Below are 22,378 nucleotides of genomic sequence, written 5' to 3'. Positions count from 1 at the left end.
TTTTGTTCATCATGGAGGGTGTTGTGGTTTTTGTTTTTTTTTGCATTAATTGTGAGTTTTAAAATGGGGCATTATAATATTGTTTATCTTGAGTATGGTTTTGGTGTCCCCTTAAACTCGCCTCACCTTAATGTCACGGTCCAGGTCCCATGGGAGGGGTCCGTGGTGGTGGCACGAATGAGTCCCTCGGTGGAAGGGTCTTAGAGGAGTGAGGATGCCGGCTTACACTTCGTCCCCGGGCAGGAAGACCCCAGGGAGAGATTTCAGGGGGTCTGTGTACGTACGCGGGTGGGAACTGCCGTTTTAGGATCACTGATCACTAACTGAAATTCAGCGTTTCAGACAACTATGAATATCTATATTCCTCTTGGGTGAATGACAGCAGCATTCACAGTATCTTTAATTTGTTACCAATTTGTCACCAAGAGCAGTCTGAATTATTTTTAGAGCGGGTTACAGTTGAAGCAGATTTGGTTTATACTCATCACTATTTTGAAACGACAGAAGTTATCAGAGCCACTTCTAGAGCTTGCTGATGGAAGTACTGGAGAGGAAGCACGGGTTTTACTATATTAGAATTATTAAAAATATTTGATAACTGTATTTTAACAATCGGTTTTCTTTGTAATCGTGTGTATTATGTTATGTATTTTATGCGTCTAGAAACAATATTCACTGAATTTCTAATGAAGGTCTGAGGCACAGAAATGGTTACAAACCCCCCTCCCTTGATCCTTTAACCTCTCTGGTTTGGTCTTCTCCTCTGAATATTGGAGATAAAAATCCCAGCCCTCCAGTATTACGGGGAGAATCAGATCCAATATCCTGCATGAACAGCCCATACCAAATGCAAGGTGTTCTCTCTATTCAAATGATGTGAACTGAACGTGACATTCCAAACAGAAAAAAAAAAACAAAACAACAACAACTCACATGCCTTAGCCGGCTGGAGCTGGCCTAACAAAGGACCACGGCCTGGGTGGTTTAAATAGAAATTTATTTTCTCACAGTCCTGGATGCTGAAAGTTCCTCTCTCCTCCTGTTTACGTCTTCAAGTAGCATCTCATGGGGTCCTTTAATAGTTTCTTTCCAGTTTCTAAGGGAAATTGGAAGCAAAGCCCCAAAGCAAAGAAAGGCTTGAGGTTGATAAGTGAAGTGGGAAAGCACACCTAGCCCCTCGTCTCATAAGGAAAGATCGCGGCGGACGCTTACTCAAAGCTAAGACATGCTCCGTGAACGTCAAGGAAGGATCGTTGTGACATCCAGCACGTCGGTTCTGGACTCTTGGGGCTTTCTGAGTGGCCCACTCATGGAAACAAATATTGGCCTATGGGTTAGGAATCTTTGAAAGTCAGATGAGCCCAGGGGAAATTAGATACTGGAGTCAATGAAAACTGGACATTAAGTCTTATGAGAAGTCTGATACTTCGGGGCGCCTGGGTGGCGCAATCATTAAGCATGCCTTCGGCTCAGGGCGTGATCCCGGCATTCTGGGATCGAGCCCCACTTCAGGCTCCTCGGCTGGCAGCCTGCTTCTTCCTCTCCCACTCCCCCTGCTTGTGTTCCCTCTCTCGCTGGCTGTCTCTCTCAAATAAATAAATAAATAAATAAAATCTTAAAAAAAAAAAAAAGAAGTCTGATACCTCTTCCTACCTTTTTTTTTTTTTTTTAAAGAAGGGACTCATTTTTTTAAAAGACCATTTTTAGATCTAGAAAACAATTTAGCATATAGTACAGAATTCCCATACTATCTGCCTCTCCCATACAGTTTCCAGGGCTAACATCTTTCCTAAGTGTGGTGCGTTTGTTACAATTAATGAATCAATATCGATCAAATCCATATTTTACATTAGAGTTGACTGTGTTGTGCAGTTCTAAGTGTTTGGACAAATGTAAAAGGTCCTATATCTGCTGTTCTAGTCTCATTTGGAACAGTTTTATTGCCCTGAAAATGCCCTGTGCCCCATCTGTCCATCCCTCCTCTCCCATCCCCAGAACTGCCCCCCCCATCTTTTTAGTTTTGCCTTTTCTAGAGTGTCACAGAGTTGGAAGCACATGGCATACAGCCTTTTCAGATGAGCTACTTTCCCTTAGTGATACGCATTTCAAGTTCCTCCCTGCCTTTTCATGGCTTGATAGCTCATTTCTTTTTATGGCTGAATAATATTCTGTCGTATGAATGGGCCACAGTTTCTCCATTCGCCTACTGAAGGGCTTCTTGACTGCTTTCTGTGTTTGGCCATTATGAGTAAAGCTGGTATAAACAGTCCCATGTGGGTTTTGTGTAGACATGTTTTCAACTTAGTTGGGTAAATACCTAGGAGCACAATTGCTGGATTATATGGTAAGCCGACGTCTAGCATTTGGAAAATGCTAGACGGTCTTCCAAAGTCGCCATACCATTTTGTACTCCGCGGGCCATGTCGGAGAGTTCCTGTTGCTCCACGTCCCGTTAGCACTGGTGTTATCATTTAATAGATGTGAGGTGGTATTTCATTTTATTTATTCTTTAAAGTTGATTTATTTACGTCATCTCCACACCCAGTGTGGGGCTCAAACTCACAACCCTGAGATCCAGAGTCACACGCTCCTCCCACTGAGCCAGCCAGGTGCCCCCAGATTTTTGTTTTAATGTACAATTAAAGCATGTTTTCATATGCTTTTTTGCCATTTGTATATCTCTTTGGTGAGATAGTTCCAGATCTTTTGCCCATTTTTAAATTAGGTTGTTTTCTTACTGAGTTTTAAAAGTTCTTCGTATATTTTGGATACAATCCTTTATCAGACATGGATTTTGCAAATGTTTTCTCCCGTCTGTGGCTTGTCTTTTCATTTTCTTAATGGTGTCTTTTTTTTTTTTTTTTAAAGATTTTATTTATTTATTCGACAGAGACAGCCAGCGAGAGAGGGAACACAAGCAGGGGGAGTGGGAGAGAAAGAAGCAGGCTCCTAGGAAGGAGCCTGATGTGGGGCTCGATCCCAGAACGCTGGGATCACCCCCTGAGCCCAAGGCAGACGCCTAACGACTCCGCCACCCAGGCGCCCCCTCTTAATGGTGTCTTTTGCAGAGCAGATGTTTTTAATTTTGAGAAGTTCAACTTTAATTTTTTTTTTCTTTAATGGATCATGCTTTGGGTGTTGTATCTAAAAACTCACTGCTACACCCGAGGTCGTTTAGATTTTCTATGTTACCTTCTAGAAGTTTTATAGTTTTGCCTTTTACATTTAAACCTATGATTCATTTTTGAGTCAGTTTTTTGTGAAAAGCGTAAGGTGTATAGCTAGAGTCTTATTTTTTGCATATGGAGGTCCAATTGTTCTAGAACCATTTGTTAAAAAGGATATTCTTTCTCCATTAAAATGCCTTTGCTCCTTTCCTCAAATTAGTGGAGTATATTTGCGTGGGCTCCTCCTGCCTTTTAATTAAGATTTTGGCTACTGTTTAGGGGGAAATACTGATAGCATTTGTTGCAAGCCGACTCTTGTCAGCTCCCTCCAGCCAGCAACCAAAAATAATTGTTTGGCACGTAGATCTTGCACCGTGGATACCGGCGGAAATCACTGCTGCTCACACACTCCATATTAACCTTTACTTTTTTCACAGTGCTCCTTTCCTTCTGCTTTATTTCCTGTTTTCCTTGTTTTCTCCCACCTTACAGGACACACATTGGAGTAAATCTGCAAAACACATGAGATAAAATAGTCTAATTTACCACCTACCTACCACCCATCTAGCATTTCAGAAAGAGGAATTTCAGCGGTGTCATGATAAACGTAGGCGGTCTATTTTCCTGTACAGGGTCTTACCAAGTCCCTTAGGGGTCCTAGGATAAGCTGTGTTCCTTACTTGCAAGAAGACCTTTGGGATTGTAGGGACATTACCAAAGAGACGTGATGGATTCTGAGCTCACTCCTAATGTTAGTTACCGAAGACCAGCTGTGAAAATTGGTCACAGCGGTCATAGTTTGGAGTGAGGATTTCCAGCACTTTCCTATACTTCAAATGATTGGCACCTGCCAAGTAATCAAAACATACAAAGAGGCCTTTTCACCAAGTTCAGCTCGGAATTTCCAAGCAGCTAACGACAGGCAGGGCTGGCAAGCCGGAGGGCCAGTTTGACTGCGCGGCTACTCGAGAGTGTGCGGTAGCCGAGGGCCGCGTCCCCGTAAAGCCGAGAGCTGTAATGATGTCAACTTGTTATTTACTTTCCAAATCTGAATGACTGAGCAAGGCGAAAGGAGAATCAATCAACCACAATGTGACCCTACAGGCGGAAAAAACGCAGCGCTCCCACCAGCAGGCGGTGGGGGAAGGGAAGCACGTGTAACCCGGCCCGGGTTGCATCATGAGCTTGCTCGGGCTTTCAATTGCACCCTTGGTTTTTCGATTGCATGTAATACCTCAGCATCAGTCCGCACAAGCCCAGGGAGCCGGGGAGCAACGAAGGGCAGGCTCAAGGGAAGGCCCCACCACGTCCTTTTGGGGGGCCTTGAATGGCAACTGATACATAATAAGACACAATCTATTCTGCTGATTGACAATTATGGAGACTGTGTAAGTGTGTATTTTTTATTGATGTGCTCTAATAATGGTGTAGCAACAGTCGTTTTACATCATTGACGTTTTACAGCAATATTTGGCAGAGTAATTTTTAGGTCCGCCTTTTTGATGGAGACCAGCTCCTTAAAAACTCACCTCGGCCCCCCCCCCCCCAACAACCTGAACAACAAATGGTCCAGTGTCCCAGAAAGGAGCAAGTGAGGTTACAGTTTAAAATGCTGAGTGTACTGGGCTCGGAGCGCAAAGCTCATTATACACCAAAGGGAGGGGCAAAGTTATCTTAAAATATTCAACAAAGCAGACACTTAAGTGTTGGGTGGTGGGCGCGGTATCTGTTTAATTGAATTAAGACCTAGAGTGGTGGGCAGGGGTCTCCAAACTGGAGGGGAGGGAGAGGCTCTGGGGACTTTGGTGCTCTAGGGCTGGGCCGAATAAGCCATTGCAACATAAAACCCTTTGCAAAGCCTGTGGGTGTGGTGGGGGTCGGGAGTGAGGAGGCCCGGGGGCCCAGGTACCCCTAGCTCCACAGGCTCCCCCCTCCTCAACCGAGCTCCTGGCCTCCACTTCTGTGTGTCTGAGTTTCTTTCTCCCCAAGCATTTCTGGCTCTTTCCGGGAGGTGTTTTGCAAAGGTCGAGGCTCCGCCTGAGTCTCCACTTTTTTGGGAGGGGGAAGAGGCCTTTGGGGTGTCCTCTAAGCCGCCCATTTTGAGAGAGGCACCCTCGGGCAGCTTGCAGGGGGTTGTTAGGGCAGCTGAGCAGCTTCTTTTTTGAGGTGGGGGAGGGTAACACTCCAGCAGTGGCTCGGGTTCCCCTCCCCCCTAGAAACCGCGGGGGTGGTGGCCCGGGTTCCTGTCCCCTCTTGGCAGTTGGGGGGGGGGGGAAGGCAGGGTTTGGGATTAGGACTGCGTCGGGGTAGGCCCGTGTACCCTTCATCGCCCAGGAGGCCACGGGGAAAGGGAGAGGCCCGAATTCCCCTCACCCACGCTAGGCGTGGGGGCGAGGGGAGAGCGCGGGGTGAAGGGCTGTGTGGGGTCGCAGGTCCCCCCACCGTGGGATAGGCGCTGGATTGGGACGCGGGGCCTCCCCAGAGGCCGTGGGGGGTGCGGACTCACCCCCCCTTCGCCGTGGGGGAGGGGCGGGCCTGGAGTCCCCTCCCCCGGCTGTGGGGGAGGGGCAGGTTTGGGACGCGGCCCCCCCAGGGCGCAGGGGCGGGGCCGAATGGACTCGGGTTCCCCTCCCCCGGCCGTGGGGGAGGGGACGGGTTGGGGCGCGCTCTTCCCCCCCCCCCGCCCCGGCTGTGGGGGAGGGGCCGGCCCTGGCGGCAGCAGCCCCCCTGGAACTTCTCCCGGCCGGGGTCGGCGCGCTGGCGGCCGCTCTCCCCCGCCCAAACCCCGGAGGTCACTGCCCGTGCCGGTCCCTCCCGCCGTCCCGCCCTCTCCCGCCGCCGCCGCCGCCGCTCCCGCCCCAGCCCCCCCCACTCTCCGCTCTCGGGAGCGAGGAGCCGCCAGCGCCCCCGCCCCGCCGCCGCCGCAGCGCCCTCGGCCGCCATTCGGCACCCGAAACTTTCCAGCGCCCGCGCCTCTCGGGGACTCGCGGCGGCGGGGCGGGGGCGGCCCGGGGGCGGCGCGCGGCTGCTCCAGGGCGCCGGGCCCTCCTCGGCCGCGGCACGGCCGGGGCTCGGCGACGGCCGGCGGCAGGGAGGCTCGGAGCGCGGCGGCGCCGCCACAAGTTGCGCTGCTGGCGGCGAGGTGAGTGCGCGGGGCTCGGCCGGCCGGGCGCGGGGCAGGGGGCGCAAACTTCTCCGGCGGGGGTGGGGGTGGGGGTGGGGGGCTGGCTGGCGGCTCGGGGCGCCCGCACGCTCCGCCCGCCGCCGGGGCTCTGGAGGGGCAGGTCCCCAACTGTCCCCGGGGCTTGGGCTGGGGTGCGGCGCGCTCCCTGCAGGCTGAACAATACCCCGATGTGGCCGCTCCCCAAAGTGCCGGCGCGTCGGGGGCGGGCGGAGGCGGGGGGGGGGGCTTCGTCTTGGGGAGGGGGAGGCGGGCGGTAAGTTTGGGGAAGCGCTCTGTCTGTCCCCCGGTGTCCCTTTGTCTGCTGATTCTGGGGCTGGCTGGGCGAACCTGCGCCGCCGCGGGATCCCCCCCGTGGGGGAGGGGCGCCCCATTCATCCCCGGGCGCCGGCCAGCCCGCCCGGGACCGGGTGGAAGCGCGGCCGCGCGCAGCGGAGTGAGTGGCGGGCGAGGCGGCGCGGGCCCGGCGGCTGCTCAGTTTCCGAAACGCAGAAACTGTCAAGGAAGTCCGGAGCTCCCCGGCCCGAGCGAGGGGACCTGGCAGAGGACGACATCTGTGTGTGTGTGGGGGGGGGGGGCGCCCCTGGTGAGGCGGGGGTCTGCAGAGCGCGGCCTGGAGAGGGTGCAGACCTGTTGCTCCTGGGCTCCTGGGGCTCGGGGGAGGGGTGCCCCCAGATCCGTGTCTTGGGCTGTGCTCTCCAGGGGGACCATCCCTACGGCGAGGGGGCGATGCTCGGAACGGCGTGGGGCTGCGCCTTCGGGCGTCGGTGACCGCCTGGTATATGACAATTTGGGGTCGCTAGAGGCCCGCCCGCGCTGGGGTAGGGCTTGGACTTCACGTGCATTGCCCGAGCGCGCGGTCAGGCCTCGGCCCCGACTCGCTGCACCGCCTGGCATTATCCGAGCCTACTGCATTGGAAATTCCACAAAGTTAGAGTCGGAGGTGGTTTTTTAAATTCCCCCTAGTCGGTGATGTTGTGGAGCAGAACCCCTAAAGAAACAAAAACCCACCTTCTCTTGCATCTGCAGCCGTTTCTGGTTTGTATTGTCACATGTGGCTTGACCCGACTTCTGGATGTTTTTCTCTCCTGATGCGCCGCCTGAGTCCCTGGTTTAACCTGGAAGGGGAGGGGCGGGACTCTAGATGGGAGGGGGAGGGGAGAGGAAGGGGGCGAAGGGAGAGCCCTGCGAAGGTCCCAAGCGGTGACTTCCGGGTAGCAAATGGCTTTTGACGGTTTTATGAAAAGTTTACAACTAGTCATTCCTAGAAAAGAGGTGGTGGGGGTGGGGGCAAGAATGTTGAATATGGCACGATGAAGACGTGAAGATGATACTTCTATATTAAAGGATCTTCACGTCTCCAGTGTGCTGCAGATTCTCCTGGAAAACCAGCCAGCTGGATACCTAATCCAGGGATAAAAGTTGAAGTTCATCTCTTGACCCACTTACTGAAGTGGCCCTTAAGGGGATTCCAGTCCTTAAGTGAACACACACCTGTGGGACAAAAATTGAGATTTTTTTTGGTAGTTTAGCTGGTGGTGTGCACTGCTGGGCAAGTGTTACGCGATCCTCTGGGGTTGGCTTTTCTTTTTGCTTGTAGACAGAGCTTAATCAGTCCAGCAGTTATCAACACCCCCATTTCCTCACCCTTCCTGTTTGAATGTTTGAATGGGCTGAGTAGGGATGGTGTGGATGTGACCTCATGGTTGGTCTTCATCTTACCTTCACCTGTGGGAGCTCTAGGCTTCTGGGCGATGGCATCAGGAGTGTCCCTGAATGGACTGTTAGGAGGGGTTCGGTGGTTCTAGAGCCCGCAAAGAGGTGGACAGAGCCCTTGAATCCAACTCAGTCTTGCCACATGTGCTTGGCTAGAAACCTAGCCTTTGTCCCCGTTTGGCCTAAAGTAGTGAAAGGGCCCGCCCTGCTGACCTTGAAGGCTTGCAGCTTTTCTAAGCATCATTTCTACACGTGTAAAAATAAAAAAGGGGGATTGAAATCGTGGTCTCACTGTGTATTGTGAGGACAGAAAGAATGTGTAAGTTTTCTGAACACTGTAAAGCTGCCTGTAAGTTTTAGTTTTGCTCTTGTGCAAATCACATAATTGTCTTTATGTTATTGGAATGCCGTGCACTGAGGATTTTACAGGCACTTAATGCCCTGTGCCTAGCAATTATTATTTCCATTCTGCTGCCGAGAACACTGACTTGCTAATACATAGCGGAGGGAAGATTGTCTGATTCCTCAAGCCCAGCTCTTAAGCTTGATGTTCCTGTTTTCATGTCTCCCTAGCATGAGTTTTCACGTTTGGACATCTAAAGCTCTTCAAGTTACATACACACGTTCACGAATGAGAGTCTGCATAGAAACCTGTGTGTAGGGGCACCTGGGTGGCACAGCGGTTAAGCGTATGCCTTCGGCTCAGGGCGTGATCCCGGCGTTATGGGATCGAGCCCCGCATCAGGCTCCTCCACTATGAGCCTGCTTCCTCCTCTCCCACTCCCCCTGCTTGTGTTCCCTCTCTCACTGGCTGTCTCTATCTCTGTCAAATAAATAAATAAAATCTTAAAAAAAAAAAAAAAAAACCTGTGTGTAGACACAGACGTAGTTCTGAGGAATCAAGAGTTTGATTCTAGAATCTAAACTTTGACCACAGTGGAGGAATTGCTTTTATAGCTTCATTGCCCAGTATGGTAACCACTGGCCACATGTGAACATTGAGATTCAAATTAATTAAAACTCCGGAAAATTAACAGTTCTGTTCTTTCAGTCCCTGTAGCCATGATTCACGTGCTCAGTAGATGTCAGTGGCTGGTGGCTGCCATATTAGCACAGTACACGCAGAAAGTTCTGTTCGAGCGTGCTACCCTGTAGTTACTACAATAAATATTAATAAAACCGTGTACTTTTTGTGGGGGGAGGGGAGAAGCTATAAAAGTTTGAAATAATTCACAGGTAAACTTAAAAAAAAAAAAAAAGACCCATTTCCGCCAGTGATTGACCCAGGAAAGTGATTTCAGCAAATGGATTCTTTTTTCTTTTCTTTTCTTTTCTTTCTCCTTGCCCAACGTGGGACTTGAACTCATGGCCCTGAGATCAAGAGTCTGGTGCTCTACTGGCTGAGCCAGCCCCCAGTGAATGGATTCTTAACCTGAAGTTGAGAGCTGAGGTTTTTTTTTTTTTTTTTTTTTTTAAGATTTTATTTATTTATTTATTCGAGAGAGATAGAGACAGCCAGCGAGAGAGGGAACACAAGCAGGGGGAGTGGGAGAGGAAGAAGCAGGCTCCCAGCGGAGGAGCCTGATGTGGGGCTCAATCCCATAACGCTGGGATCATGCCCTGAGCCGAAGGCAGACGCTTAACCGCTGTGCCACCCAGGCGCCCCAAGAGAGCTGAGGTTTTGGATCGGGGTGCATGGGATCAGTTTTGAATTAGAAAACCGGGACTCCCAAGTCAGCGTCTCTCCCTGCGTGTTTAACCGTGGGGGAGGCAGGTAGCATCTCTGCCTTGGTGTTCCCATCTGAAAAACGCCAGAGCCTTTAGCCCGTCCCCAAGATGCCGGCCTACGCGGATTGCGGTGAGCGTCCCCTGGGCTGTTCGGGAGCCCAGGTTGTGGACCTCGGTAAGGCCCTGTGTGGGTGATTGCGGGTGTGGCCTTGTGTGATGTGTTCAGCCTTGGCTTGCTATGGCTACCACAGGCCCCCCCCCGCCCCCTGGAAGTTTGAGTCTTGAGTTTTGAGGTTCCGTCTCTTGAGGTCAGACTCTTTGGTATTAAAAAGGCTGATAGGGAGTCTTTCCAACAAAGTGAGATTTCACAATCGTCGAAGTATTTTTTTAAAAAATGGCTGAGTGCTATAGCTGTTTCCTGTGTGCCAGGTCCCTGAGTCAGGATGTTATTTTCATTACTTTGTTGATGTGTCCTTTTCACAGTTCTTTGTGTTTTTTATAGTAATGGGTTAGACGTTTTATTTGTAAATGAGGATGGGGGAAACCCAATTTCGTGTCTGTCAGAGAGGTGACCTCCCAGACCACCCTTCTGCCCTTTGTCCTCACTCATTGTTGCTTCCTCAAGGCTCTGGTGTGACCCGTCCGTGTGTGGCTGAAAGTCCTTACTAAATACCGAGGTGGTCCCCGATTGTCTCCCAGAGGTGGGAAAGGGGTTTCTGCTGCGGGAGGCCAGGCCCAGAGAGCCAGCTCATGGAGGTCCTCTGCGCCTGGATTTGAGAGTCTCTAGTCACCTGTTGGGTCGGCGACCACCTCAGCCAGCTCGGCTCATACCTGGCACTGCCCCTTGCCTGCTCTCTGCTGGGGCGTGCGGATTCCTCCAGGCCCAGTGCCCGGCCTAGATGACAGTCCCAGAGGCTCTGTGTCTGACATGATGCTGTCTCAGCTCTGCTTTCCTGATACCTTGCGTTTGCGCCCTTTTTCCCCCCATAAAAAAGAAAAAAATAATGTGCTACGTCCACTAAATTGTTAATTTTTCACCCTTAAAGACATTGAAAAAATAGTTTCAATCAGGAAGGAAGACTAAAGTCATTTTGTAAACACTTTTTTTTTTCTTAAACTTGGAACGGTAAATCCTCTCCCCCCCCCCCCAACTATTTTTAGTATGAAGGAAGTAACTGGCCTCCTGAGCAGAGACTGGATGTGAGTTTTCCCGTTGGGTCTTGCCCTCCTCGGCCCTTCTCCCCTCCATCCTTTCCACGGGGCCTGACCAAAAGGACTACCCTGGCCAGATTGGCAAAATGAGACCCAGCAAAGCCAAAATAAGAGCTGGATGTGGGAAGGGCCTAGCAAAGTCAACATGTTTCTATGGGCCACAGAGAGCCTGGTCTGAGAAAATGCATTGAAGACCTCAAGGGAAAAACGCTGTCATTAAGGAATTTGCTGCCCCGGTGGCTTCTTGACCAGCGTGCGGGGAACTTGACTAAAGATGGTTGTGTGCGGGGCGTGGGCAGGGTCGCTCCGGTGTCTCTGCTCTGAAATACTTGTTGACAGTCCGTACATGACCGAAGACTGCAGACGTGAACTGGAAGCCAGTGGAAAATGGAATTGGGGCAGATTTAAAGTGAAGACACTGGAAAAGAGATTTTTCAGTCTTGCAGAGGAAACTGGGTGCTGTGGCAGGTGGGAACAGAGCTGGGAGATGGGGATGACATTCCCTTCCAAAGACAGGGACGTCTTTGGAGAGGAGGACAGGGGAGATGGTGGTTTATGACAGTTGTGCTTTGAGCAGTGAACTCTAGAATCTGGCAGTCAATTAAGGGTTCTCAGTGGGGGCATTTTTGCCCACTACCTTCAAGGAAACATCTAGAAACATTTTCGGTTGACACGGAGTGGGGGAGGAATATAGGGGGAGGGGGATGGTGGTGTTCCTTGCATCTAGGGGGTCTGTGGATGCTGCCAGGTGTCCTACATTGCACGGGATAGTCCGTACCACAAAGAATGCTCTGGACCCAAATGCCAGAGGTGCCAGGGTGGGGATGCCAGCCCTGAATTAAACAGTCAGTATATGACTACATGTGGCAGAGAATCTGGGGAGGGGGGACGTGGGTGCCAAGCAAAAGCTACGTATTAAGTTCTGTATTCTCACGGTACACGTGTGCTTTTTGGGAATCCGTTAGGAAGTAAATCACATCGTATCGCAGTTTGAGAGAGGAAGTTTCTGATGCTCACAGGAGGAGGGATAGAGGGGAGGTAGGAGTGAGTGGACTTGCAAGAAGGAATGGACACAAGGCCAACAGGTGTTGGGGGGGGCTGTTCGTTGCCTAAAGCTCCCCCTCAACCCAAGTGGTTTAGAGCCCCCAGACGCAAATGCACCCTGACGGCGTGTTTCTTAACTTTTTCCTCTTGGTTCTATTGTTGTGTTGCACATTGGCTAGGTCTTAGTTTCCGTCAGCTTCTGTGTGCTTTTGATATGTATTACGGAAGAGACGGTACCTGTCTCCTGTTGGCGCAGACTGTCTTTTACCCAGCGCAGTGTGGGTGAGCCTGGAGGCGAGGTTACCCCGGCACCTGCAGGCCGTCCCGGCGCTTGGGAGGGTGCGGGCAAGTGAGTGAAGTTTTGGCTGCCCGCAGTACGCCATGCTGCGTCAGTGTCCATCCGTTCCTCCGACTGCTCAAATTTAGCAAACGAGGGGAGCCGGACATGGACCTGCATTTTCCAAATCTCAGCTGGAAAGGGGCGCCTTTAGTGCCTAGAGGCTGGTTCTGCCGCGTGCCCGGGCATCCCGAGCCCACCCGCGGCCCCATGTCCTGCTCACCCCAGAGGGGTGCATGCACACTCGGCCTGCGCGGGGGTCCTTCTTGGGCTCCTGGTGGCCCTGGGGCAGATGACGTGGCCACGGGGGAACGTTGGTTTGTAGCCAGCTCCCATGCCCTTACTGCCTCTTTGGGCAGATCAGTTTCTTTCTCTGTCATTCATTTACTTACTGAGAGAGAAAATAGAGTTTATTTCTCAGGTTTGGAAGGAGGTAGGATTATTGTGCTCAGAGCCCCACATGCTGATATCTTCCTCCACTCTGAGGTTGGGAATTGGGTGTGCAAATGCATCTTTATTAGTTATGATGGTGTCCAGCACTTGCTTCCTTTCTTTCCTTGTCTCTCTCCTCCCCCGCCCCTAAGTTAAATTTCAGGGCTGGTTTATACACATGTATATATATAATCTGTTATTATTTGAGAATATTGACTATTATCTCTTTACGTGTACAGTTTTATGAATGTTAGCACACACGTAGGTTTGGGTAACCAGCACCAAAATGGGGCTGCAGAACATTAGTCCATCACCCCAGAGGTGTCTGTGGTGCCTCCATGGTCACCCAGCTTCCCCCCCGCCCTTCCCCCCCCATTGCATTCAGCTCAGGATCTAGGGGAACCCCTCCACTCTCCCAGTACCCTCCTTTGTGTTTCTCTCTGATGACTGCGAACTTCACACTTTTGCACACTTGAGCCCGTGTGTTTGCCTCCGAACACAGGGTTTGCACTGTGGGTATTATCAAAAGCAAGAAGAAAACCTGACTGCCGCTTAATCATATTGGTAAGAAAGAATATCAGGTGTCTTGTTGGGGCTGCCAAAGATTAGCTCTTTTCTATGCCAATTAATTGTTGCTGTCAAATGAGTCGAAATGGGGTGTTTTCTGATGCACTTTCAGAGGAATGTTTCCCGAATCTTTCTGCTGTACTCCCGAGAGACATTTAATATGTGAAATGTATCAGTAGGTTGTAAAGTCCTGTCTTTGGTTTCAAAAACAGGACCCACACATGGAGGTGTTGCAGTTTTGCCAGTGGGGTGATACAACAAGCTAGAGACAATGTTGCATTTGCGTTACATCGTTGGAGGAAACACATGAATTCCTAAGTGTGTGTTTCCATCTAATTGCTGGCCTGCATTTCACTTTGGGCCATAATTTCACTTTGTGTGATCTCCTAAGGAATGGCATCTTTTTAGAAGAATTGACTTGGTGTTTTGGCTTTGGCTGCTTTCGTCCTGCTCTGGGTGGTCCGCCTGCTTGTGTGAGGTCGTTGAAAACCTGTGTGCGTCCTCACGAGTCAGAGGGTAGGTGAGCTGATCTTGAGGCTTTTCCTGTCTCTCTTGTGGCAGGATTTTCATTTGGAAAAGGGATGCTGCTCAGTTGTTGGGTTGGCTTTTTTTTTTTTTTTTAAAGAATGGTTAAGGATTGGGGCGCCTGGGTGGCGCAGTCGTTAAGTGTCTGCCTTTGGCTCAGGGCGTGATCCCGGCGTTCTGGGATCGAGCCCCACATCAGGCTTCTCCGCTGGGAGCCTGCTTCTTCCTCTCCCACTCCCCCTGCTTGTGTTCCCTCTCTCACTGGCTGTCTCTGACAAATAAATAAATAAATAAAATCTTAAAAAAAAAAAAAAAGAATGGTTAAGGATGATGTTAGTGAAAAGTTTAGGGAAACTGATGGTTATTTATGCCCCATGCTTTGACTGTTGGTTTACTCACCATTAGAATAACTTATCCTTGATATGTTGCATACTTTACTTAAAACACACACGCACAGACCCACACAAACACACACACCAACAATTCAGCAGACACTTTGGGCCCTTGGGTGCCTTGGAGTCATTATTATGAGTGTTGTAGTTTTCCAATCTCACAAGACTCTGGAAAATAAGCACAAACAGTGCTTATGGTGCAGTTCACAGTGTTTATTCTTGCAAAGGGTGTCCTTTGAATTCCTGTGATTTTTTTTTTTTTCTTCCCCTACCTTGGTGCATGTTGCGTGAAGGCTTAAAAGAAAATGAGAGTTTTCTTCACTTGCATCCTTGGAACCTGGAAACTATGACCCTAAATAGAGCTCAGAGTACTTTCCTTTCTGGAACACCTGCCACCAGCCCTGAGAGAGAATGCAGAGGTCGGAGGAGGTAGGACTCCCACCCTCCAAGCCTGATTACCTTCCCACTTTATAAGAAACTGGAAACTTTTGTAAAGTCTACTGAGAGCTAGGTACCCAGCATCACCCATGTTGGAGTGAGCTTGGGAGGACACAGTTCCTTTCTCAGAGAGCGTGATTCCTTCCTGTGATCAGCTTGCTTGCCCATCGTCATCAGGCCTGAGAGTCCGTGCAAACACCTAGTATTGTTCAGTGCTGCAAATGTTTCTGCTTGTTTGAAGATCCCAATAGGAGATCCCTCCTTTCCACAAAGGAGGACAAAAAGAAGCTTACTGTACGTAATGCTGTTTTATTTCTTAGATCAGAAATAACAAATGTTTTAATACTGTAAGACCATATAAATCATCGTTAAGAATTGGGAGAAAAATTCAGCACAACTGAGCAGTGATTTTTGTTCTGAGTGCAGGGGATACTTAGTCTTAACCGGGTCAGCTCCTCTCTTGCAATTATCCTTGTAATTCTGACATGCGTTTGAAGATGAGAAATGAGAAAGTGGAGTGGCAGTCTGTCACCAGAGTCATGTCATGCAGAAATCTGTTGCATCAGCATGCAAACCTAATTCCCAGCGTCTATACAGTTCTGGGTGCTTGCCAACAAAACCCAACAACAACACCAAAAAAAATCCAAAAAGCAAAAAACACACAAAACCCAAAAAAAGTTCTGGGTGGTTGAGGAGTGTTGTGGGTTGTATTTGATACAAGCAGCTGACCTGAGGATTGATGTCTCTACCATTTGGTTCATCTGGGGAATGGATTAAACTTGGGTCCCTGCCTTCGGTTCTCTTTCCAGCACAATCCTTATCAGGCACTTGAGTCCCACCCAACTTTAATGCCAACTCGGTGTTGGTACAGACTCAAGTATTCACAATTATCGACTTGAAAACAGGGATTGTCCGTTCCTGACAGTTGCCGATCAGTCTGGGAGACGCGGTTTGGTTTAACTTTTAATTTGGTTATGAAAAAAGATCGCATTAGGTTTGTGTTTCTAAGATGCATGGGTGATTCTGTGCTAATTTCAGCCATTTCCGGGGATAGTGAAATGCTTTAAAAAGCCTCACCAGGAGAAACAACGTCGAGGTGTACCCAGCTCAGAAGTTGATGAAAACAAGAATTAATGATCTCACGTGTCTAGTGCATGACAGAAATTATTGTAGAGCAGATGAGAACAAGGCGAGAGGCCTGTGGAAATTAGAGTTGCCTTATACATTTCATGGGACACTCAGATAAATTTCATGGGCTTCTCAGTACATTTCCTTTCAGCCAATAGTCTCCACATTTTGTTGGGGTAGGGGGAGCCAAACTGCCTAGTGTCAGGTTTTAATCCCCAAAGTGGTCTTCCAAGTCGATTTCATGTCCACTGTCAGGTGCACGGCGAGGTTTATTAGAGCGAGGGAAGAAATTTAGAGTGTCCACTTACTCTGTGTGATACTTGGGTCTTACTTTTGTGGTTTGTGAAAAATGCCGATGTTGTTAGTTGAATGTTGTACATAGTTAATAAATTCTCTGGGTTGGGGGCATGTGCTAGAAACTTTTTCACTGCTTAGGATATGCAGTGCAAAGACATTCAGACATCACTGAGTGGGTCCCCAGAGGTGGTGGGCGGGGGGGGGGGCAATTTTGAAGTATGTGAATGCAAATCGGACACAGGTGTACCCCCCTTTCCTCTGGCTTCAGCCGCCAGAGTGTGCCTGTACGTGTGCGTGCTTTCATCTGCTGGGTTTTGTGTGTTTCATAAAAGCTGAAAAGAACACCCGTGTTGTCGAACCAGGTGACGGCACCTCCATTGCAGGTGCATGGTGAAATCTTGGACCAGTGCTGTGTTTTTCATGCATTTCGTGACTCCGCAGTGTTTTCATAATCACTTAATTCTGTTTATAAATCTGCTGCTTTCATTGATGGTTGTTGCCCTCAGGGCTCCTGAGAACCAGGCTCGTAGGAGAGATTCAGACGTTAGAAGACAACCAACAGGAGAGGGTGCGTGAACGGCATTGTCATGAAAGTCTTTGGCTTTCTTTGGCTGTTTTTTTGTTGGGTCTTTCTCCAAAGACCTATTTGGTAGGTCATGGTTGTTACAAAATACATTTAAAAAAATATTTCACAGTAGAGGTGTTTACTGTTTTTTTTTTTTTTTTTAAGAGAAAAGTACTCAGGGGATGTCCCTGGGTGGCTCAGTTGGTTAAGCGTCCCACTCTTGATCTCAGCTCAGGCCTTGATCTCAGGGTGGTGAGTTAAAGCCTGGCCTTTGGCTCCACGCTGGACGGGGAGCCTACTTAAAACTAAATAAATAAAAAGAAAACTCAGTCGATGCTGTATTACTGGTGTTACAGAGAGCAAATAAATATAAAACTGAAATTCATGATTCAGACCACATCGTGGGCTGTGGAGGTGAGAATCAGCGCTCACCGGCACAAATGTCAGGTCTTTTGTCTGAGCTCATTTGCTGAGAATGGCTAAAGGTTTGGTTTTCATGAGACTTCAGTGTCAGCTGCGAGTCTTTCCAGGATTTCCACAGCAGTCTGTTTGTTTGTTTAACTTGAAATGAGTGATAGGTTAGCTTCGGCTTTTCTGTCATTTTTGGTGTTCACATCAATTTTTCCCTTTGTGAATATTGAATTTGCAATGTAACTTTGTATGTAAAACAAAGCCCAGAGATTTGCAAGTGAATTCAAAGGCCTGTAGGTGAACAAATGTTCACTTCTGCAAACCCCCAGGACAGCTCGTGCCAAACGTCATTAACGGGCGTCAGGATCTACACACACGTTCATTTGTCTGTCGGTAGACTGAAATATCTCCTACTGGAAAAAAAAAAATCGCTTCTCTTTATGGCCATAGAAGGCGCCTCCTGTGAAGAGGAGAAACAGGAAGAATTTTCTTTGTACTGTCGTGTCAGAACCTTTGTGTCTCCTTTCCAGAGATCAGTACGGGAAAGTTCTAGGAGTGGGTAAGGAAGAATTAGCGTCTTTGGGAATGTACTTGACGTGCCCCTGCACCTGCCCCTTTAAGAAGAAAGAGAAGTTACACCAAGTCCTTTGCTTTTAGCCAGATGCCTCGAGCTCTGTCCAGCTCTTGACTTCATATTGCAACTAGGTCAGCCAGACACCCGTGAATCACTTCAGCTCTGAACCGGAATCCTCTTCTGTCTTTGCTTTTGGGGGAAATGCTAATCGGTATTGTTTTGGTTATTTGCCTGCCAGATTACCCGGTATAATAGTTCAGCGATGTATCTCGGAAAATGGCCCTCAAAGGAGACTCTTCTTAGAAGCCTGCACGAAAGTTGATTCTGTTTCCTGAATGCATCCCTCAGGTAGTGGTGACGTGCACGTCTGTGTATAATTTCTGAGAACGTGTTGCGTCCATAGGTGGACGAGGCAGGAGTGCAGGCAAACAGGGCAAATGCTTAAAGCCGTCAGAACATTAAATTTTTGAGTCCGCTAACCTTTGAAAGAGAGTATGAAAACAAATTAGTTGATAGCTTTGTTGTTGAAGTACCGTTTACATAATTTATATCAGAGAAGGCAGTTCCTTTAGCTTAGGAAGATTGGGTTATTAAAATTAGCTATCTTCATTTTTCCAGAGAAATAAAAAAAATCAATTGTAGTTCAAAGAATTGTACGTGAAGCTTTGTAATTGGAAATTTAATGTTACCAAAATTATATAACATTGGTTAATTATATTCGTAGACTCAAACTAAATATAGAATAAGATTAGCTCATGGAAATATTTCATTTTTATCTCAGGCAGTACAGGGCACATTCATGTAATAGTTTCTAGTTTCATTTTGTAATTTTTTTTTTTTTTTTTAATTATCCTGGGCATGTTTTCTGGAAAGTTACTTGAAATGAGGCTGTATGTTTTTCTTTCCCAGTTCATGTTTAGATATAAAATGGCACACAGAATAAGCTGTCGTTTGTGAATTTTGGTTTTCTTAGTGGCCTCTGTGTTCTGTGCCTAGCACAATACAGCGAGAAGCTAGGGGTCCCATTTTTTGGGCAAGACATTTGCCATGAGGGAAGTTTGGGCGCGATGGGCCATCTCAGAGTAGGTGTTCAGCCTGTCTGTTTCCTGTCCTGTTTGCTTTTCCACTGACTGTTCTGTATTTGGACAACAAGTGTATTTTTCGGTGTGGGTTTCTGATGGCCCCGGTGGTTGGCGGAGTGGAGTTTCTCCGTCTACACCGCTGGGTTGGGCAGCTGGTAGTGTTCCGCCTAATTTAGTTCACAGGATTGAGACGGACACATTGTGGATTCAGGTGGGATTGTCATTCCCTTGCTGCAAGCCGTGTGTTACTGTGTTTCCTTTGGGTTTGCTGTAGGTATTTGCTTTGCCTTTGGATTGCTGCGGACACCCGCTTGTGGTGGTGGTTAATTTAATAGAGAACTCTAAATCTGACTTATATCAAGTTGATTTTCTGAAACCACTTTATTGCGGTATAAATTACATACCATAAAAATCACCCATTTTAAGCGTACGACTGAATGATTTTTAGTAAATTTACAGAGTTGTGCAGCCATCGTCATAATCGATTTTCATTCCTCAATACGGTCATTCGTGTCCATTTGCCATCAATCCTGGCTCCTACCTCCCAGCCACGGGCAGCCATTAATCTCTTTTCTGTCTCTGTAGATTTCCTTTTTCTCCGAGCAAGTACTTCTGTGCTTGGTTGAGCTTACTGGGTGGTGGATGGGGGGGCCCGATTTGGTGGACTTCCTTGCCCTTCCCCGGGAGAGGGAGCAGTAGGGAGAGGGAGAAGAAGGCAAGAAGAACAGGCATCATGCCTCGGTTCCCTCTTCTGCTCTGGGTAGTGATGGAATTTCTGCGGGCTCTCCTTGTGGAACCATGTGGGAAGTAGTTTGCTCAGAATCGGGAGGAACGGGGGACGCCTGGGTGGCTCAGTCAGGTCAGCATCTGACTTGGGGTCAGGTCATGATCTCAGGATCCTGGGATTGGGCCCTGTGTGGTGCTCCCCGCTGAACATGGGGCTCCCCTCTGAGCGTGGGGCTCCCCGCCCAGCTTGTCTCTCTGTCCCTCCCCCTTCCCGCTCTCTCTCTTTCAAATTAAAAAAAAAAAAAAGAATCGGGAGGAGCTTCTCGTATGAGATCATGTTAAGAGTTGGGGGATCCTGCATGAAGGGCCGCTGGGTCAGGTGAGGAGTGTGGGGAAGGGGTTCCCTCCGCCTACGGGCCTCGTGGTCTCTGCTGGTTTCTCTAGGATTTTCCGTCGCCCCTCTGACATGCACAGGGCACTAATGGCCCACGCTGTGCCAGCACCCTTCTTTTTCAGTTTCCTTGGGCCCATCTGCCTCAGAGTCCTCTGAGAAGTTCGGGGCCCCTGCCTGCCACTCCATCCTGCACACCTGCGTCCTCTGTCTTGCACCTCCCTGCAACAGCTTCCCCTTTCCTCCGGCTCTGGCTTCTGCCCTGCGGGGCCTCTTCCTCCTACCTACCCCCAACCCTCCGTCCTTGGCGTCTTCCAAGATGCAAGATCTCCTCTTAACATCCCCTTTCTTGAGTCTTGTTTCTTCCACCTGTTGCAAGCTCAGGCTTTTCCCCCCGAGGTAATATACGAGGATAGAGGATATGCTCGTTTCCATGAATTTAAGCAATGGGGAGTTGTATCTTCTTCCTCCTCTTCTCCCGGAATAATCCATATGAACGTTCTACAGCGTGTGGCAGGATCGGTCTGCCTCTAGCATGTTCGGCTGTCCGTGTACAAACATGCAGTCTTGTGTTTTTATCCAAGTGGCGTCCTGTCCTGCTTCGTTCCATCCACTCGCTCTCTTCACAGCTGTATTAAATATCACTGAAGTGCAGTAAACGAGGCATATTTACATTGTGTCTGTAGTCGGGTTGCTCATCTTGACTGTGGTGCTGGTTTCACAAGTGTGTGTAGGTGATGTATCCATGTATCTGCTTACATGTATCGAAGCCGATACTTCTGTCGCTTTCACATTTCCTCGTGTCTTTCTGGGATCTCTGCCTCGCTGCACCCCTGCCCCCAGGTGGTGCGTTGATCGGCTCTCTATTACTGGATTGGGTAGTTTGAGTGTTCTAGAATTTTATATCATTGAAATCACTGGGTATGCCCTTGTGGCTTTGCCTGACTTTTTCCACTCAGCATAATGATTTGGGGGTTCATCTGTGTCGTGGCCCGTATCACGAGTTCATTCCTTTTCGTCGCCAGGTGGGATTCTTTGGGATATGCACACGGCACAGTTTTCTTTATCCATGCGCCAGTGGTTGGACATTCGGGTGGCTAACGTTCTTTTGACCCTTAAGAATAATGCTGCTGTAAATATTTTTGTCGCCAGACGAGGGGTTCTCACACTTCACCATGTGCCGGAACCCCCTGGAGAGCTTGTGAAAACACGGATGGCCAAGCCCCATCCCCAGACTTTGTGATTCAGTAGATTGAGGGTGGGGCCCAAGACTGTGCATTTCTAGCAAGTTCCCAGCTGCTGGTGTTAGACCACGTACCCGTTGAGAGCCACGGCCTCAAAGGTAGTCTGCATAGACTTTGGTTGTTCCCTCATTGTTATTTGTTCCAAATATCTCTCTAGACGGTTCCTTGTCTTGTAACGTCTTGTAATGTCGCCTGTGGTTTTTACCACCAGGCTTCCCATTTTTGTGTAGTGGTTGTTTTCCTCCTGGCTTCTGGGTTTTACTTCCTTATGCCCAAGGCACTAATAGGAAGGAAAACTCAGGATTGCTGGGTCGGGGTGCTCATGTCACCCCAATGCCAGCCATGATAGCCTCGTCTGCAGGGGTCTGCCCTTATTGGACTATTTGGGGACCTGACTGATGCCTTTTTACCTTCTGAGGAGGGGGCCTAGCATTGTGGTCAGCACCCAGCCTCGTGGGGCTGGCTTGGACCCAGGTGCTGTGCCCAGGGCCCCCTGGTGCTGCTGTGTCCCCTGGGACCGTGGGGCGAAGCTTCGCTCCTCACCTACCTTTCCTCTCCCAGGGAAACCAAATCCGTCCCTCCTGTGTCCCACCCCTTCTCACCTAAAACCACCAGCCCCAAACCAATAACCCTATTTTATTTTCAGTGTGTATTTTATTTTCAATTTCCTATTCAGGAGTCTAATCTGAATTCATTAATTTGGAGCAGCTAGAGGTTATCAGTAGATGTTTACTACCATAGCCGATGCATGTGTTTTTTTATTATTATTATTATTATTATTATTATTATTATTTTCGGTGGTGGTGGTGGGGAGATACTTCTTTTATTTTGGAGAGCAGCTTTAAATCATTGCAACCCCCCTTTTTTTTGTAACACCACCTTCCTGCACTTGGTCACCAAGCCCAGGTCTTCCGTCTTTGCTCCTGAATCCGTCCATTCCGTGTTGCCTTGGGTCACAGGTTCACATCTTTGGCTGCTGCCCTCAGCTCACTGTCTGAGAATCTTTACTCAGGACATGCTTGGAGTGGACTGTTGTGCAGGATTCCAGACTGGTTAAGTAGGCTCAGCTCGTTAGGATGGTTACATTTTTACAAATTTGCAGTGACTTGTAATCATGAGCTAATGTCTTAGTTTCTTCTTCTGTGTTTGGTTTTGTTTAATATGATAGCTTTACAGAGATGTACTTCACATCCCGTGGGGCTCCCCCCCCCCCCCCCCCCC

At 49.0% G+C, this 22,378-nt stretch overlaps 1 protein-coding gene across 2 annotated transcripts in view; it reads left to right on the top strand.

Annotated features, from left to right (window-relative positions):
- The first annotated feature begins 4,413 nt into the window (after positions 1 to 4,413).
- TBL1X (transducin beta like 1 X-linked) overlaps positions 4,414 to 22,378 on the top strand; it is a 216,284-nt gene continuing 198,319 nt past the window's right edge. The window contains exon 1 of one of the 2 annotated variants that reach the window (XM_040634610.1): positions 4,414 to 4,555. The gene's annotated coding sequence lies outside the window, so the exon portion shown is untranslated. Of the gene's footprint in view, positions 4,556 to 6,190; positions 6,310 to 22,378 lie in introns of those variants that run through there. The other variant, XM_040634611.1, reaches the window with a different exon arrangement.

This window comes from Ursus maritimus (genome assembly GCF_017311325.1).
Source record: "Ursus maritimus isolate PB19 chromosome X unlocalized genomic scaffold, ASM1731132v1 scaffold_X1, whole genome shotgun sequence".
NCBI classification, from domain to species: domain Eukaryota; kingdom Metazoa; phylum Chordata; class Mammalia; order Carnivora; family Ursidae; genus Ursus; species Ursus maritimus.
This window is presented reverse-complemented; position numbering and strand designations above follow the sequence as displayed.